The 18,268-nt window shown below is 41.4% G+C and overlaps 1 long non-coding RNA gene across 1 annotated transcript; it reads right to left on the bottom strand.

Annotated features, from left to right (window-relative positions):
* Positions 1–6,582: 6,582 nt before the first annotated feature.
* Positions 6,583–9,640, bottom strand: LOC310674443. The gene is made up of 3 exons (XR_014509598.1): positions 9,448–9,640; positions 7,841–7,951; positions 6,583–6,764 (listed from the first exon to the last, which is right to left on the bottom strand). It is a non-coding gene; the product is annotated as an uncharacterized lncRNA (long non-coding RNA).
* Positions 9,641–18,268: the final 8,628 nt, after the last annotated feature.

The following is an 18,268-nucleotide window of genomic DNA, read 5'->3' on the forward strand; positions in this document are numbered from 1 at the left end:
CTTAGGTCCAGCAGGGAAAAGCCTCCTCTATTCTTGATGTCAATTAGGATTTGATGTTTAATTCTAGGTCTTTTTCCTGGCCAAATAAATTTAGAAATAAATCTTTGCCACGCCTTCAGGTGGTCTGTTCTACCTAGTATTGAAATTGATTGAAATAGGAAGAGTAGTTTAGGGAACACGTTCATTTTTATTAACACATATATTCTGTTCCCCAGAAGCTTATAAAGGGTACTATTAATAATAATAATAATAATAATAATAATAATAATAATAATAATATCTTTATTGTCATTGCCCCCTTCGGGGACAACGAAATTACTTGGCTGCTCCATAGAAACACTAATTAAAAAATATAGTAAAATATAGCAAAGGAGATTTGATGACTTTCAAAGTCCGGGCTTCCCATTCAGGGCCGAGATCGCTCTGGAGAAGAAGCTGTTCTTAAGACGGCTCGTTCTTGTCTTCATCGTCCTGTATCTCCGTCCCGACGGCAAGAGCTCGAAGAGACAGTGACCAGGATGCGATGGATCTTTTACTATGTCCAGTGCCTTCCTATGGCACCTTGTGGCATAAATCTGCTCTAAGGTGGAGAGTGGGCAGCCAACAATGCTCTCTGCTGCCTTCACAACCCTGCGCAACCCCATCCTGTCCTGGGTAGTACAGCTTCCATACCACACACATAAGCCATAAGTAAGCACGCTCTCAATGGCACAGTGATAGAAGGCAAGCAGCAGTTTCTGCGGAAGATGGTTTTTCCTTAGTATTCTCAAAAAATACAGTCTCTGCTGCGCCTTCTTCACAAGCCCCCTTGTGTTGACACTCCAGGACAGATCCTCTTGTAATTCAATGCCCAAAAATCTGAACGTTGTTACCCTCTCCACACAGACCCCATCAATCAAAAGTGGCTGGACATTGCTCTTCTGTCTCCTAAAGTCCACCACAAGTTCCTTTGTCTTCCTTGTATTTATGAGCAAGTTGTTAGCTCTGCACCACTCTGTCAGCCGCTCCACCTCATCTCTATAATCCATTTCACCCTCCCTTTCAGAGATGAGCCCAATCACGGTTGTGTCATCTGCAAATTTGACAACCCTATTACTAGGGTGAGTAGCGACACAATCGTACGTGTAAAGAATATAAAGGAGCGGACTGTCTTTAAGCTTTTTAAAGACTACAGATATCAGAAAGAATTTGACTGTCTTTTCTTTCTACTTTGCCTTATGTATTTCTCCAAATAATATGAATTAATGTGATCTTTTTTATGCCTGTTGTCTTTGTCCATGAAGTTTTCATGGCAGGGATACTGGAGTGGCTCGCCGGTTCCTGCTCCAGGTGGATCACGTTTAGTCAAAACTCTCCACTATGACCTGTCCATCTTGGGTGGCCCTGCACGGCATAGCTCATAGCTTCTCTGAGTTATTCAAGCTGCTTTGCCATGGCAAGGCAGTGATCCATGAAGGGACATCACCTTGCCAACAAAGGTCCATATACTTAAAGCTCAGCTCAGCTAGATCAAGGGAAGTAATAGTGCTAATTCTGCTCTGGTCAGACCTCACCTGGAGTACTGTGTCCAGTTCTGGGCACCATAGTTCAAGAAGGACACTGACAAACTGGAACGTGTCCAGAGGAGGGCAACCAAAATGGTCAAAGGCCTGGAAACGATGTCTTATGAGGAACAGCTAAGGGAGCTGGGCATGTTTAGCCTGGAGAAGAGGAGGTTAAGGGATGATATGATAGCCATGTTCAAATATATAAAAGGATGTCACATAGAGGAGGGAGAAAGGTTGTTTTCTGCTGCTCCAGAGAAGCGGACACGGAGCAATGGATCCAAACTACAAGAAAGAAGATTCCACCTAAATATTAGGAAGAACTTCCTGACAGTAAGAGCTGTTCGACAGTGGAATTTGCTGCCAAGGAGTGTGGTGGAGTCTCCTTCTTTGGAGGTCTTTAAGCAGAGGCTTGACAACCATATGTCAGGAGTGCTCTGATGGTGTTTCCTGCTTGGCAGGGGGTTGGACTTGATGACCCTTGTGGTCTCTTCCAACTCTATGATTCTATGATTCTATGAATCCTTTCTGGAAGTCCTTTCTACTTCAAAAAGTTTCGACTTCCAAGGCATGGCTTCCAATTGGCTCCAGGAGCTTCCTGCAGCCAATTAGAAGCCACGGAAACCCCACCAGACATTCAGCTTCCAAAAGAATGTTTGCAAACCAGAACACTCACTTCTGGGTTTGAGCCGTTTGGGAGCCAAAAGGTTAGACTGCTAAGGTATTTGTCAACCAAGGTACAACTGTACCATGTTTAGAATTTCAGAATTTGGTTTAGATTGCAAAATTAAGAACATGAGAAGAGCCTGCAGGATCAGGCCAATGACCAATCCGGCCCACCATCCTGTTCTCACAAGTCAGCCAAATTCCTATGGGAAACTGGCTTGAAGGACCCAAGCACAAGGGTCTTCTTCCCTCTGGTTATTTTCAGCAACTACCGATAGTATTCAGAAGCAGCTCTCAATGTGTAATTGCCAGCGAAAGTATTCCTGACATATAGGTACACAAAGCTCCTGCACGTTAGAAATGCATTCAGGGCACATAAGAAACCCTTAAGCAGAGCACACTAGTACACGTTGTACTTAAAGTACACAGTATAGTTGAATCTGGCTGATCTCTACCAGATGTTCCAGATAGCACAGTACACTGTGGGAAGTGTACCAGAGCAAATGCCTTCGCTGGCCAAGAACACACATACATGAAAGGCAGATGAAGAAATGAAAAACTCAGACAAGGCCCATAGACCGATGGCTGTGTCATTTCAGTTTCTGGGAATGCAAAATAATGGTCATGTCAAAAATTTAAGGGTTGCTTCCTGAAATACTATTAAACTCATTGATCTTCCAAGTTTGTTGCGGGAATAAACAGTGTTCTGTACATTCTAGGCACTTTCCAAAGGTTTGTGGGCAAGGATAAACAAGAAGTGATTGGAATAACAGATTTGATACTTGGAGTCAGGGTGCATCACCTAGTCTTCTGTTCAGGAGTGAGGATATCTACACAGAATCAGTAGTAGTGACTTGGCACTTAAATTGAACTTAGATATTAAATAGCCTTGCTTTTTAGCCATGCAGTGTTATTTTTTTAAAAGGAGAAGCCCTCTGTTCATGTTCCCTTGTGACTTCAATCCAGGAAACGGGGGAAATACCCCCATTTGCAGCACTTTCCCCATAAAATGTACAGTGGAACCTTGATTTTCAAACTTAATCCATTCCAGAAGTCTATCCGACTCCCGAAACATTAGAAAACCCAGGTACGGCTTCTGATTGGTGCAGGTGCCCCGGAAACAATAGCCAACAACCAAGTTGGACATTTGGCTTCTGAAAACATTTGAAATCCAGAACACTTACTTCCTGGTTTTTGGCATTCAGGAGCCAATTGTTCATCAACTAAGCCGTTCGAGAACCAAGGTTCCACTGTACTTGGATATATTGTTCCCAAGTACATGGAAGTTTATTGTTCAGGGTGAAGAGGTGGCTCCATTCATTCTTCTGTGCTCCTTGCTTTTCACCCCTTCATTTCAGTATCAAATTGCCATGGAAATCTCCATCATTCTTGAAAAGAAACCAATATAGTCCTGAATGCAAAGCAGAGTAAAATGTAGCAGGCAGACTCCTTTCAACCTTTAGAATATCATATTGATCAGGAAGCGTGATATGCTTGTGCTTGGTTATATTGCTATCCATAAGAATGGTTTTATAGCCAGCTGCCTTAAATTAGGAGTTATTAACTATAATATAGTAGGAAATTGTATAAAACCAGAGTATTATATTTCATGGATACAGAAAAGGCATTTGGCACAACAAATTGTAGCTTTAAATTGGATCTGATGCTCAGTGGAGGCCTATTAATGGTGCAACCTGTTTGATCTAGGTTTAAGGATTGGCAGAGAACCCTGTCCAGATTTATCTGGCAGGGGAAAAGAGCAAGAATTAAGTTCAAAATTCTTACCGACCGTAGAGAGAGAGGAGGGTTTGCTGTTCCAAACCTGCAATTGTATTACGATGCGTCGTGCCTGTGCTGGATCAAAGAATGGATTACCTTAAATAATACTGATATGTTGGACCTAGAAGGATTCAACACTAGGTTCGGCTGGCACGCTTATCTATGGCAGGATAAAGGGAAGATACATAAGGGTTTTGTAAACCATATTATTAGAGGAGCATTATTAGAGGTTTGGGACAGAAACAAGAGACTCTTAGAAAAAAGCACTCCATGGTGGTTATCACCCACTGATATTTTAAAGATTAAAAAACCAAATATGGATGAGCAAAGATGGACTTACGAAGACCTATTGGTTAGATCGGATAAGGGATGGAAGCTTAGAACATATGAGGAATTAAAAGATAGGCAAGTAAGTTGGTTACAAATCCACCAAATAAACGCCTTATGGAACGAACATAAAAAAACAGGAATAAATGAGAAAAAATCGAAATTCCAGGTGGAAATAGTAGAAGGTAACACCAAACTTCTATCCAAGATGTATGGTCAATTACTGGATTGGGATACTAAAGATGAGGAGGTGAAGGAGGCTATGATAAAATGGGCTATAGATTTGGGACATAACTTAGAATATGATAGATGGACACAATTATGGAAAATAGATATGAAATTTACAGCCTGTGTGGGAATCCGGGAAAATATGGAAAAAATGGTGTATCGTTGGTACATCACTCCAGTAAAGCTGCAGAAAATGTATAAAACTGGGGATAAGAAGTGTTGGAAGTGCAAAATAAAAGAGGGTGATTTCTACCATATGTGGTGGACATGTGCAGAGGTGAAAAGGTTTTGGGGTCTTATATATGAGGAATTAAAAAAGATTTTGAAATACAATTTCCCCAAGAAACCGGAGGCCTTCCTGTTAGGGATGGTGGGTGAGGAGATTAAAAAAGATGACAAGATATTGTTTCAGTACGCGATGGCAGCAGCCAGAATATTACTGGCACAGAATTGGAAAACCTCCAAGATCCCAACAATTAAAGATTGGCAGCTCAAATTATTTGAATACATAGAATTAGATAAATTGACACAAAGAATCAGGCATCAAAAAAGTAAAAAATTTATTAACAATTGGAATAAATTTATAACATATACAGAACTAAATTTAGGTAATATCAAAATTACAGTAGACGAAATATAAAATCTGTGAAGTGGAGATATGGAGAGAGATCGGAAACCGCTGAAAGGAAGGTTGACTATACAACCCAGACTGAGATGAAGGGAAGTAATCCTTTGTTTAATTTAAGGTGTTTTTTTTTTTTTTTTCGTTTTCGTTTTCCTCTGATTGGTTTTTCGGTGACCTGTGTTTTGTTTCTTGGATGTTGTTTGTATGATATGATTTTTTCTGGATTGTTTATTATGGAAGAATAGTTTGGAAAATTCAATAAAAAGAAGAATAAAAAAAATAAAAATAATGGTGCAACCTGTTTGATCTCTCTGGGCAGAAGGAATGCAGAAATGCTTGATCATTTTCATTGCTTTTTTTTAAGGGTCTCCATTACAAGACAGCCTTCTTAGGTTGGTAGACTCTCCATGGTTAGAAGATTTTAAGGAAAGACCTGGAAGACCTGCACCCTGCCTTGCAGGGGGTGATGATGATGGTTATGGTTATGGTGATGGTGATGATGTAGGTTGTATTGCCACAATCAATGCTGATCTCCATATGTTGTCTTCCAGCTAGATCTAATATTTTCTAATATAATCCTTTGGAATTACTTCAGATGTGTTTTCCATGAAGTTCCATTTTGTGGGGTAATTGCAGCCTCATACAACCAGTGTGTTTAGTACCAGTTAATGCACGAAGGGGTTAAGACTATAGAACTCTTTTCCTAGACTTTGGTCATGCCCCCTTCCCTCTGGTGAAGAAGGCTTAGAGAAGTGCGTTGTTTATTCAGCCCACCATGTGAATGCCATAAGTAATGGAGGTCTGAATCACGGGCTCCCAGCTTAGACCGTGTGCTTATATAAACTTTACCATATTTTTAACCCAAGGTTTCTTCCAGTTTTTCTTGCTGCTTTATGGGAGAATGCATGAATCAAACTTTAGAAGTTTGTAAGTAAGAACCATTTTAACTTACTAACCAATGTGCTCTGTCAAATGCTAAAGGAAAGCACTGGAACTGACTTAGAATGGGATATTTAAAATGGTCAAATTGCCTATATTCATATGCTTTACTGCTGCATGTTTTGTGACTCCAAAAAACTCTTCCCTGGGCTCTCTCTTACTGGAGAGTATTTAGTCCCACGTTTGGATTTAGGAATCCATTGAATTCTTTTTAATTAACCAAATAATTGACACATTGTGCTTAACAGAACTTGCACACCATTCTCTTGAATCCAAAGCCCCTTGTGATTGCAGTGTTTCCAGATGCTTAGCTTTAGAAACTACAGTGGCCCAAAAGCTCCCTTTTCACGCTGATTGGGTAGGTTTGGGACACTGCTGCAGAAATAGTACTGGCTGTTTTGAACTCACCTGGTGCCACTGTCTCAGACTATGACCTCACTGCATAAAGAACATTCAAAGAAAAGTTGACAAGCTAAGAGCATAAGCTTTTATTGTCTGCAAGTGAGCAGAGTCTTAAAACTTTGAATTGCAGAGATCACTTTCATCACAGCAGTTGAGTTTATAATGCATGCCATGTGTTGGGTCATCAGTTGTTTTACCACAGTTGGCATTATCCTTCTTCGAACAACCAAGTATTTTTTCAAAAACCTCCTCACCTGAGAAAAGGGACAGAAAGCAGGAAAAAGGAGGAGAGAAAAGAGTGAATGTTTGCATCACTATTGCCACCACAATGATTAACTGAATTTCACCTAAAAGATCTAAACTGCTCTCCTTTGAGCTGTGCCCCCTTACTGAGAGTTCTGCAGAGCTTAGAAATAAATAGTCTGGTAATACTGATGACTGAAGGAAAGAAGAAACACAAAATTTATTACTCTTGGGGAACAAAGCTATTTTGGGTATAGGCACACGCTCCTCCCCTGCTCCCTAATCTGCTCTAGCAGAAACCCAGAACAGGTTTAAGCAGTTCATATGGGAAGGAAAGGTGGGGGGGGGGATACTTGTTATGTGATCAGACCTTGCTACCCACATTGCAATCAAACATAATAGTGCATGAGTGCTAGTTAGTGTATGAAGGGGTTAATACCAGAAAACTGTGTTTTCTAGAATCATTGAGGTCCCACACTGTCTTCTCCAGTGAGGGAAGAAGTCAAGCCTTCTCTTCCTTTCCACACTCTCTTCCACCATTCAATGTGTCTGAGCTTGCTCCCTACAAGCTCAGACTGCATTTTTGAAACTAAACTTCTATGTTTTCCACCAAAGAGCATTCTACCTGATTTCTGCTTGCCACTGCGTGGAACAAATAATAAATCAGTCTTTTGCATCTGTAAGTAAAGCATTTGAAAACTTCCTTAACAAGGTGTGGTGTTTTAAATGCTAAGAGGGATAGAAATGGGTCCACTGCTTTAGTGGATTAAATGGGATATTAAAGCAGCTTTAACAGCCTATCCCCACGCTGTCCTACTGCACAAAGTGTGACATGATTTTAAACCCTGCTGGGTCTTTCTGTGTGCTAGCCCTGCTCTTTGGATCTAGGGACCCCACCTCTTCTGTTGTTGAAATGCATCACTAGAATCTAATTTTTCCACCCCCCCACATTCCTCACTTAGTGCCACATTGAATTCTATTTCCCTTTATTGTATCGCTAAGCCCCCCCCCCCAAAGACACTTAAGGGGAAAAGGGAACATGGAGCCCAAAGAAGGTACAACCTTATAGCAGGTGTGGTTTTTTTACCTTTATAGGCAATCAATGCAATACACTGTCCTTCACCATCAATTTCACAGGTACCCATTTCACATTTTCCTCCTTCTTCCAAGGCTATGCACAGTGAACACTGGAGAGCATCTGCTCCAAAAGACAAAACCAAAGTCTCATGTGAATAAACGAGGGTAGCCTTGTAGCCATTTGGTTGGAAATCTTCATATTCTCGGCAAGAAAGTAATCTCTTAGGTCAGGGTTTCCAAAACTTGGGCCTCTGTTTGTTTTTTGACTACATTTCCCATCATCCCTGACAGCAGATCCTGCTATTTAGGGATGATGCAACTTGTAGTCCAACAACAGCTGGAGACCCCCAAGTTTGGGAAACCCTGCCTTAGGTTAGTACAAGGATTGTTAACTCTTTGGGGACTATGGACATATTTATAAACAAGAAAAATTGACATGGGCAACACATTGCAACCAAGCACACATCACTATCTGGTCTACGGGTGACAAATAGGGCTCTTCTTTCAAGTCTTCCCTCCTCAAGGGGCGGAGAGGGGATATCGTAGGTACCAGGGATGTGCCTGTGGATGCATATCCACTCATGGGTGACACTTTGGCAGCCCCTAGGTTACAAAAACAACATTGACGGAATGTTCACAGACAGTGTACTTCAAAAAAAGAAATGGAAAAGTATCTTGTTTTCAAAATGCCTGATTTCAGATTTTTGAATTTGTAAACTTACTTTCAGACAATGGAAAGGGGGTAATGGGCCCAGGCTCAGCTTCCTTTCCTTCTGTCCCCTTCCCTTTCCTTCCTTCCTTCCTTCCTTCCTTCCTTCTTTCTTGTATTGGTATCTTACAATTGCTGCCCCCATAGGCACACAGGGGCAGGCATCCCTTTCTACATTACCATTCCCCAGAAAGGGACAGCACTGTCAATTCCTGAGATCACAATTTTCTTTTGCCACATGGCCTCAGAGCTGCTCTAAGCAGCTGTAAAATACTAAAGAGGGAAAGAGGCATTCCACAGACCACCTCTTCAGAATATTCAATATTGCTGCTTGAAAAGTTGGGTTGATTTTTCCTTACATAATTTGCCCCAAATGGGAGTTGGTACAGGATAGAAATACATTGACCCATCCGTCCCCAGCTCTGAGATGATGGAGCCCATGACTTGACCACAGCTTGAGTTCATTCTGTATTTGCAAAGTATCTCTACCGAGATACCTCTACCCTGGCATTCCAATTTAAATATTAGGAAGAGTGGCATGCATGCATGCATAAATAAATAAATATATCTCAGCAGGCTGTAGCAGTTGGCAGGAAAGGTGCAGATGTGAAGCAGGACCACTCCATCCGCTCAACTGCGACTACTGTTGTTTTTAGCTCTCCCTCTCCTTCAGTTGTCAGCTAAAAAGAATCCTTCCATCAAGAGGCAGCAGATAACAGAATCAGGGTCATTTTATTGGCTTAGCTGAGATTCTATGGAGGAGGGAGAAGTTTGGTTTGGTTCATATTTCGATGTGAATCTACCTAAGTTACATTTTCCTTCTCCCTTGGCCCAGTCTACCTGCCTTGAACCTATCTCCCTTGGTTGATAATGCTTTCCCCAACTCTCGGAAGAAGAAGAAAACATACCTCCAGGTATCAGGCACAGGAAAGCACAGATTACCAGAAAAAGTTGGCCTGGGGTGGACATCTTGGAAGCAGAAGACACTGTGTATGTCACAGCAGAAGCCTAGGTAATAGAGGAACAAATGCAGACCTTCACTGGATTCCACCAGAGTAGAAAAGCTTCTTCCTCTGTTCCTGTTAGAACCACTCTACAGATCACAGTGTACTCAGAAAGGACTTATAAAGATAAACTGGTGGGCCGTGACATTATGAACTGGCCACTCATTACAGGACAATAATGATGTGTGGGAGGAACAGAGTCTTTTAGCTCAGGGCTACAATGGGCTCTGCAAGTCTCCACTGGCACATTTGCCCCTGCAGGACAAGACGTGTAATAATACATACATACATACATACATACATACGTATTTTTATTTGCATTCTGCCTTTCTACAGTTCAAACCATACTCAAGGCAGCTTACATAATGAAAAAATACATGACTACAACATCTGAAAAGTAGCCATCAATAGTAAATGCAAAACCAAACTGAACAATTTCAATCAATCGCAGCAGAAGATACAAAAAACCAAAGAAACCCAGCAGCCACAAGAGCAACCACTCCCTCCCCAACAACACCTCAAGCACCGAACTCCCAGATCAGGTGTAAAAAGGCCAGAGCTTCATGTTGAATGCCTATTTAAAAATATGTCCCACTGAGCAGAATGAGGCTCATTGCTCTGATATTTATATATACAGGTGAAACTCAGAAAATTAGAATATCGTGGAAAAGTTCATTTATTTCAGTAATTCGACTTAAAAGGTGAAACTAATATATGAGATAGACTCATGACATGCAAAGCGAGCTATGTCAAGCCTGGATTATTGTAACTCGCTCTACGTGGGGCTGCCCTTGAGACTGACCCAGAAACTCCAGCGGGTGCAGAATGCTGCAGCGAGACTCCTTACGGGGTCTTCGCTGCGAGATCACATTCACCCGGTGCTATACCAGCTGCACTGGCTCCCGGTGGAGTACAGGATCAGGTTTAAGGTGCTGGTTTTAACCTTTAAAGCCCTATACGGCCTAGGACCCTCATACCTAGGGGACCGCCTCTCCTGGTATGCCCCACAGAGAAACTTACGGTCTTCAAATAAAAACAACTTGAAGGTCCCAGGCCACAGAGAAGTTAGGCTGGCCTCAACTAGAGCCAGGGCTTTTTCGGCCGTGGCTCCGATCTGGTGGAACACTCTGTCACAAGAGACCAGGGCCCTGCGGGACTTGACATCTTTCCGCAGGGCCTGCAAGACAGAGCTGTTCCACCAGGCCTTTGGCCAGGGCACAGCCTGACTCCCTCCCTCGGCAATCTTCGCGGAGCTCTGGCCCAATGGTTGCCAGTGGCTTAAATTAATTAATTTTATAATGAATGATTTTAGAGTGTTGTTTGTGCTGTACTTTTGTACTTTTGTACTGTTTTATTGTTGTTAGCCGCCCTGAGCCCGGCTTCAGCTGGGGAGGGTGGGATATAAATAAAATTTATATGAAAAATTTAAATGAAATCAGCAATACAAGGATTGCAAATAGAGCAATATTGGACCTCTGAGAAGTAGAAGCATGCAGATGACATGGCTCCCCAAATCAACACAGACTGTGGAAACGTCACACTGGACTTCAAGCATCTGGCATTGTATGCCTCCCCATTCTTCCTCCAGACTCTGGATCCTTGGTTTCTAAATGAGATGCAAAAGCTGCTCTCATCAGAAAAGAGATTTGGAGAGCCACGTCATCAGCTGGTTATGGTCCACTGTGCTTCATTAAGTCCAGGGTCAACAGAGCCATCTACCAGGAGATTTTGGAGCACTTCATGCTTCCTTGCACAGATTAGCTTTATGGAGATGCTGACTTCATTTTCCAGCAGGACTTTGGCACCTGCCCACACTGCCAAAAGTACCAAAACCTGGTTCAATGCCCATGGGATTACTGTGCTTGATTGGCCAGCAATCTCGCCTGACCTGAACCCCATAGAGAATCTATGGGGCATTGCCAAGAGAAAGATGAGAGACATGAGACCGAGCAATGCAGAAGAATCATAGAATCATAGAATCATAGAACTGTAGAGTTGGAAGGGACCCTGAGGATCATCTAGTCCAACCCCCTGCAGTGCAGGAATAGGCAGCTGGTCCATACAGGGATAGAACCTGCAACCTTGGCGTTATCAGCACCATGGTCTAACCAACTGAGCTATCAGAGCTGAAGAACCCATCATGGCTAATAGTGTGGATAGTTTTATCTTCCATCCAAATGACCAATCCTCATTTCAACCCATCCTGGTTAGCTACCATCAATACTTTCTGTGGGAGAAAGCCTTTGCGTGTCAATGGGGCAATGTTGCTATTAATTTTCAAGGGATAAAAGCATCGCCCCCGAAAATCCAGCTTGGAGAAAAACAGCCCCTGCCCACCAATGACCCTTGGGACAACATTGCTGGCGGGTCATGGCGGGAGGTGGCTTTTTGCACACCTGTCAGTTGCTTCAGCGACATCACTCATCATGACCCTTTTTTGTGGGCTGAAGGTTCCTTCTCCTGTATGCAAATCTATATGTTTCTTCCAGAGTTCTAAATTTCATGAGTAGAGAATGATCCTCAGTGCAAAACCTGGGTATCCACACTGAATCAGAAGGGATGAGCTGGCAATTTAGTAGCATTTCCATATTAAATTGCTTTGCTTTTTTGCCATGCTGTGTTATTTGAAAGGAAGTAAAGGTAAAAACCTAGACACCATTTTAAAAAGTAGAGACATCACCTTGCCAACAAAGGTCCGTATAGTAAAAGCTTTGGTTTTCCCAGTAGTGATGTATGGAAGTGAGAGCTGGACCATAAAGAAGGCTGATCGACGAAGAATTGACACTTTTGAATTATGGTGCTGGAGGAGACTCTTGAGAGTCCCATGGACTGCAAGAAGATCAAACGCATCCATTCTTAAGGAAATCAGCCCTGAGTGCTCACTGGAAGGACAGATCCTGAAGCTGAGGCTCCAATACTTTGGCCATCTCATGAGAAGAGAAGACTCCCTGGAAAAGACCCTGATGCTGGGAAAGATGGAGGGCACAAGGAGAAGTGGAAGACAGAGGACGAGATGGTTAGACAGTGTTCTCGAAGCTACAAACATGAGTCTGACCAAACTGCGGGTGGCAGTGGAAGACAGGAGTGCCTGGCGTGCTCTGGTCCATGGGGTCATGAAGAGTCGGACACGACTGAACGACTAAACAACAACAAAGGTAAAAAAGAAGTAGAAGCACTCTGTTTGATCAATCAATTAATTAAAAATTTCATGTGAGACAAAATAGTACATACTGCTCTCCACTTTCAATTCACAGAGTCTTTTCACAGTTCATTTACATTCAGTATGAGACGCCAGGTTGTCATAAGCATTATGCAGTTAGAGAAGAAGGGGGGGGGAGTTCTGTGCATGTTGCCTTTTGGCTTCAATCCAGGATGGGGGCAGGATACTCCACTTGCTGCTCTTTCCCAGTGAAAATGTACTTGGATATATTGTTCCCAAGTCCCTGGAAGGGATGACTATATGAAGAGTATCAAGCAGACCCCTTTCAACCTTTAGAATATCATATTGATGAACAAGAGCAATAATCTTTGATATCATTGATATCAATAAGAATGGTTTTGTAGTCCGCTGCCTTATGAGTTGTTAAACATATAATAGAATGTATTTTTCATGGATTCAAAATTGGAATTTGGCACAGTAGAACATAGTTTAATTTTGGATTTTATGACCGGAGGGGGCCTTCTTAGTGGTGCAGCCTGTTTGATCTCTCTGGGCTCAAGGAATGCAATAATGTTTGATCACTTTCATTGTTGGTCATTTAAATTGTCCCTACTAGAAGACAGCCATCTTTGGAAGGTGTTAGAATCTCCATGGTTAGAAGATGTTAAGCAAAGGTTGGGCTGCCATCTATTGGAGATGATGTAGCAGTGGATTCCCTGCATTTCCAACTTTATGATTCCATCTGTCAAGCTAGTGTGTGCTGGGACCATTTCAACCTTGTATTAAGCCCACCTAAGGATACATTTCCCTTCATGGATCACTGCCTTGCCGTGGTGAAGGGGCTTGAAGAACTCAGAGAAGCTATGAACTATGCCGAGCAGGGCACCCAAGATGAACAGGTCATAGTGGAGAGTTTTGACCAAACGTGATCCACCTGGAGCAGGAACCGGCAAGCCACTCCAGTATCCCTGCCAAGAAAACTCCATGAACAAAGACAACAGGCATATAAAAGTTATGACGCTGGAAGATGAGCTCCTCAGGTCGGAAGGCGTCCAACATGCTACTGGGGAAGAGGGGAGGACAAGTACAAGTAGATCCAGAGCTGATGAAGTGGCTGGGCCAAAGCCGAAAGGACGCTCAGTTGTGGATATGCCTGGAAGCGAAAGGAAAGTCCAATGTAGTAAAGAAAAATATTGCATAGGAACCTGGAATGTAAGAACCATGAACCTGGGTAAGTTGGATGTGGTCAAAAATGAGATGGCAAGAATAAATATTGACATCCTGGGCATCAGTGAATTAAAATGGACGGGAATGGGCGAATGCAGTTCGGATGACCATCATATCTACTACTGTGGGCAAGAAACCCGCAAAAGAAATGGAGTGGCCCTCATAGTCAACAAAAGAGTGGCGAAAGCTGTACTGGGATGCAATCTCAAAAATGATAGAATGATCTCGATACGAATCCAAGGCAGACCTTTTAACATAACAGTAATCCAAGTTTATGCACCTACTACTGGTGCTGAAGAAACTGAAATTGACCAATTCTATGAAGACTTACAACACCTTATAGAAGTGACACCAAAGAAGGATGTTCTTCTCATTATAGGGGATTGGAATGCTAAAGTAGGGAATCAAGAGATAAAAGGAACAACTGGCAAATTTGGCCTTGGAATTCAAAACGAAGCAGGGCAAAGGCTAATAGAGTTCTGTCAAGAGAACAAGCTGGTCATCACAAACACTCTTTTCCAACAACACAAGAGACGACTCTACACATGGACATCACCAGATGGTCAGCATCGAAATCAGATTGATTATATTCTCTGCAGCCAAAGATGGAGAAGCTCTATACAGTCAGCAAAAACAAGACCTGGAGCTGACTGTGGCTCAGATCATCAGCTTCTTATAGCAAAATTCAAGCTTAAACTGAAGAAAGTAGGAAATACCACTGGGCCAGTAAGATACAATCTAAATCAAATCCCTTATGAATACACAGTGGAAGTGAGGAACAGGTTTAAGGATTTAGATTTGCTAGACAGAGTGCCTGAAGAACTATGGATGGAGGCTCACAACATTATACAGGAGGCAGCAACGAAAACCATCCCAATGAAAAGGAAATGCAAGAAAGCAAAGTGGCTGTCCAATGAGGCCTTACAAATAGCGGGGGAGAGAAGGCAAGCAAAATGCGAGGGAGATAGAGAAAGATACAGGAAATTGAATGCAGAATTCCAAAAAATAGCAAGGAGAGACAAGAAGGCCTTCTTAAACGAGCAATGCAAAGAAATAGAGGAAAACAACAGAATGGGAAGAACCAGAGATCTGTTCAAGAAAATTGGAGATATGAAAGGAACATTTCGTTCAAAGATTACCATAATAAAGGACAAAAGTGGTAAGGACCTAACAGAAGCAGAAGACATCAAGAAGAGGTGGCAAGAATACACAGAGGAATTATACCAGAAAGATATGGATGTCTCGTACACCCCAGGTAGTGTGGTTGCTGACCTTGAGCCAGACATCCTGGAGAGTGAAGTCAAATGGGCCTTAGAAAGCATTGCAAATAACAAGGCCAGTGGAAGTGATGGTATTCCAGCTGAACTATTTAAAATTTTAAAAGATGATGCTGTTAAGGTGCTACACTCAATAATAATAATAATAATAATGTATTATTTATACCCCGCCCATCTCGCTGGGTTTCCCCAGCCACTCTGGGCGGCTTCCAAAAGAATATTAAAATACTGTGATACATCAAACATTAAAAGCTTCCCTAAATATGCCAGCAAGTTTGGAAAACTCAGCAGTGGCCAGAGGATTGGAGAAGGTCAGTCTACATCCCAATCCCAAAGAAGGGCAGTGCTAAAGAATGCTCCAACTACCGCACAATTGGACTCATTTCAAACGCTAGCAAGGTTATGCTTAAAATTCTACAAGGAAGGCTCAAGCAGTGTGTGGACCGAGAACTCCCAGAAGTGCAAGCTGGATTTAGAAGAGGCAGAGGAACCAGAGACCAAATTGCAAACATGCGCTGGATTATGGAGAAAGCTAGAGAGTTCCAGAAAGACATCTACTTCTGCTTCATTGACTATGCAAAAGCCTTTGACTGTGTCGACCACAGCAAACTATAGCAAGTTCTTAAAGAAATGGGAGTGCCTGATCACCTCATCTGTCTCCTGAGAAATCTCTATGTGGGACAAGAAGCTACAGTTAGAACTGGATATGGAACAACTGATTGGTTCAAAATTGGGAAAGGAGTACGACAAGGCTGTATTTTGTCTCCCTGCTTATTTAACTTATATGCAGAATTCATCATGCGAAAGGCTGGACTGGATGAATCCCTAGCCAGAATTAAGATTGCTGGAAGAAATATCAACAACCTCAGATATGCAGATGACACAACCTTGATGGCAGAAAGTGAGGAGGAATTAAAGAACCTTTTACTGAGGGTGAAAGAGGAGCGCGCAAAATATGGTCTGAAGCTCAACATCAAAAAAACGAAGATCATGGCCACTGGTCCCATCACCTCCTGGCAAATAGAAGGGGAAGAAATGGAGGCAGTGAGAGATTTTACTTTCTTAGGCTCCATGATCACTGCAGATGGTAACAACAATATACATGGACCAAAGAGCTAAATTGATAGTTAATAATGTGACGATGGAAAATATAAAGATAACCAAGGGCACAAGACAGGGATGTCCTTTATCACCATTGTTGTTCATCGCAGTCTTAGAAGTGTTTTTAAGGGCAATCAGGAGTAACGAGCAAATTAAAGGGGTAAAGGTGGGCAGAAAAGAATATAAGGTTAAAGCTTTCGCAGATGATTTGGTATTAACCTTGGAAGATCCTATGAATACAGTATTGGAAGTATTGAAAGAAATTGATAAGTTTGAACAATTGGCAGGATTTATGTTGAATAAGAAAAAAACTAAAGCAATTACTAAAAATATTGATCAGGAGTTAGTTAATAGATTACAGCAGCAAACTGAGATAGAAGTGGTTAAGAAAGTAAAATATTGGAGTATTGACTTGTTTCAGAACAATTATGTTCCAACATGGAATAAGATTAAAAGGGACCTTGAGGTATGGGGAAGAATGAAACTTTCCTTTTGGGGAAGAATTACAACGATAAAAATGAACGTGCTACCGAAGATGTTATTTCTATTCCAAACAGTTCCAGTAATCAAGGGGACAGCAATTTTTAAAAACTGTCAAAGAGAAATTTCAAGATATATCTGGCAGGGTAGGAAGCCGAGGATAAAATTTAAGATTTTAACAGATGCAAAAGAAAGAGGAGGCTTTGCCCTGCCAGACCTGAAATTATATTATGAAGCATCTTGCCTCTGTTGGTTAAAGGAATGGATAAAATTACAAGATACAGATGTATTAGACTTAGAAGGTTTTGATAATAGATTTGGGTGGCACGTGTACTTGTGGTACGATAAAAAACGGGTCCACAAAGGTTTTGAAAATCATATTATAAGAAGGTCCTTGATTGAAGTATGGGAAAGATACAAAAATCTGTTGGAACAAAAAACACCTTATTGGTTATCACCGCTGGAAGCGATGAGCGTGAAGAAAGTCAATATGACAGGGGGTTGGGTAACATATGAGAAATTAATATGTAAAAGTGAAGGAAAATGGAAAATGAGACCATTTGAAGAAGTCAAGAATCATGTGAATGACTGGCTGCATTTTTTTCAAATTAATGAGATGTTCAGAAAAGATTTAAATGAAAGGGGCTTTGCTGATAAAGAATCCAAATTTCAGACTGACATATTAAATAATGACTGTAAGATCTTAGCAAAAATGTATAAGATATTGCTGGAATGGTATACAAAGGATGAGGAGGTAAAATCTGTGATGATTGATTGGGCCAAAGATATAGGACATAATATACAAATGGAGGAATGGGAAAGACTTTGGAAAGATGGTTTAAGATTCACTGCATGTACTGCTATAAAAGAAAATGTTATGAAGATGATGTATTGATGGTATATAACCCCCGTAAAGTTAGCAAAAATGTATAAGATAAGTAACAAATGTTGGAAATGTAAAGAAAAGGAAGGCACTTTCTTTCATATGTGGTGGGAGTGTAAATGCTTCTGGGAAATGATTTATAATGAATTGAAGAAAATGTTGAAATATACATTTACTAAGAAACCAGAAGCGTTTTTACTAGGTATTACAGGGAATGAGATAAACAAGAAAGAGAAGAAGTTATTTTTACACGCAGTGACTGCAGCAAGAATATTGATGGCCCAGAAATGGAAACAAGAGGAGCTGCCTACGATAGAAGATTGGAGAGCCAAAATGATGGACTATGCGGAATTGGACAGAATGACAGGAAGGATTCGGAATCGACGAGATCAAAGATTTACAGAAGATTGGGAGAAGTTTATTCAATATTTGCTAAAACTAAGTGATAACCAGATTACGTTTGTAAGTTTTAAGGTAGCTCTGTGATGTGAAAATCTAATAATAAGTATAAACCATGAAATTGAAGCTACCAGAATAAATAACAATAAGTAGGATTGTGTTAAAAGTTATAAAATGAAGGAAGTTCAGACAAATTGA

This window comes from Podarcis tiliguerta (assembly GCF_965153285.1).
Source record: "Podarcis tiliguerta genome assembly, chromosome: 3".
Taxonomy (NCBI): Eukaryota; Metazoa; Chordata; class Lepidosauria; order Squamata; family Lacertidae; genus Podarcis; species Podarcis tiliguerta.